Raw genomic sequence first — 2,091 nt, forward strand, 5'->3', positions numbered from 1 at the left:
GATGCTTGATATATCAATATCTGAACTCAATAACACAATAGACAAATAGTTAAAAATTAGGGTTGCAAAGGGGTGGAAAATTTCCGGTGAATTTCAGAAAAAGTTTCCGGTAAATTTCCATGGGAAGTAAAGCTGGGGAATTTTGGAAATATTACAAATTGGAAACTTTCCATGGGAAATATGGGAATGTATTGTAGTTAACTGGGAATTGAGGGTAATTTCATGGAGAGGTATCATATCCAAGCATAATTATATTTTGTTATAAGCAGACATCCATCCAAAATGATGCAATTAAAAAAAGATTTATTTGTATGTAGACCTTTACCAAGTGTTAAAAATGTTATTGAACAATCAATTTTTTTCATTGAAGAACAAAACCATGAATGTTGAGTTAAATATTACTCATCCCCCCGACCCAACCCATTCAAAAATGTTAAATGAAAAGAGCCCCTCTCCCTCCAAAAAAGTCCCATTCAACATGGAAAAAAGCATCTTCCCTCAAGCTTCTCAAGTCTAGCCCCTCTGCATTTTTTGCTAAACCCTTTCAGGCAATGGGCTCGTCCTGTGTCTCATCAGGAGGTACATGTGCATGAAAAGTAGGGCAAATAGACTGAAAAACAGTTTCTACCCCACAGTCATCACTGCACTGAACACTGCTAAACATAAATTCAGTAGCCTACTGTGATATCTATATCTTACCTAAGGGAATTTTTTGCAATGAATGTCCAATGTACGTAGATGTATGTGTGGGTTTGTCTGTCTTGTGGGTTTCTGTATTTTCTTAGCACTTATTTTTTTATAGTATCTATTGCACTGAAACAAGATTGCACTTAATTTCGTTGTAGTTGGGACAATAACAATAAAGATATTTTATTCTATTCTATCCACATCCTCCATGTCCACTTCTTGAACAGCCAACTCTGACTCTTCCTCTTCAGTGTCACTGCCCAGCACTTGTTAAGGACGACTCTGCATAGATATTCAACTGCATGAAATCTGGTTGTTTTAGTCAGGATCAGGGGCGATTCTAGGATATGATGTTTAGGGGTGCTGAGCCGGGCAAGATACATTTCACTGTTTAGTACATTTTAATGCAATTTCATTCTCACATTTGTGAAAGAAAAGTATTACACTTTTTGGGAAAGTATGTGACTAAACCATCAAATCTGATAAAGGTTATTTAAATGCTGAGCCACAGCAAAAGAGAAATGGATTGGAATAAGAACAGAAACATATGGTAGCTGTAATTTCTGGGGAAGACAACTCATTTTAATACAGCAGCTCCTCAACATATACATAAACAGTATGTATGTTTCTGGAGTAAACCAGCCCCCTACAGTGAGAAAAAAAAATACAGAAAAATGACATTGGAGTTATTTTTTGGACTTTCATTTGAAATGCAACGAACAACATGTAAAATGCAGTGGAGCTGCTGTATTTTCGTTCTTAAGATATTACGTTTCAACCAAGTAATGTCTGGTTTTGAAATATTTCTAGCTTGTTAAAAAGGACATACAGTGAAAAGAAAAAATCTCTCAAAATTTAGGGATACTGGGATTCAATGTAGAGGTGCTTCAGTACCCACAAAAATAGGCAAGAAACGCCTATGGTCAGGACTATGCTAAAATATATTTTCCCCAACTATAACTAAGTTCCCTATTAAGATCCAACCTTCAATTTCGTAAATTCCTGGTTTATTCCCGTTTATTTCCCATAAATTCCTGTTAATTCCCATGGAAGTTTCCAACTTTGAAAGTTCCCGGAATTTTGCAACCTTATTAAAAATACACTAGACCTACTTGAAGTGTATTCAGATGCAAATATTTTCATACTAAGTAGTTTTGTGAATACACCTTGGCATTGCTCGGCTACTATTGCCTCAATGAGTGACGTTAGTACTTGCTAGCCGCTGTGGATAATTCAATGAGTGCCTGTTGAATGAATAAAGGTGTGAACCATTATACAGTCTATGGTGTGAACATAATTGGCGTTCAGGACCAGAGACAGTAAACTTGTCTAACGCTGCCCTCTGGCGGCTTCATTTGAAACGTTGCATGGCGTTTTGTTTGGCGCCGATGGAGGGAGTCACTC

Source organism: Notolabrus celidotus, chromosome 9 (assembly GCF_009762535.1).
Source record: "Notolabrus celidotus isolate fNotCel1 chromosome 9, fNotCel1.pri, whole genome shotgun sequence".
Classification (NCBI taxonomy): domain Eukaryota; kingdom Metazoa; phylum Chordata; class Actinopteri; order Labriformes; family Labridae; genus Notolabrus; species Notolabrus celidotus.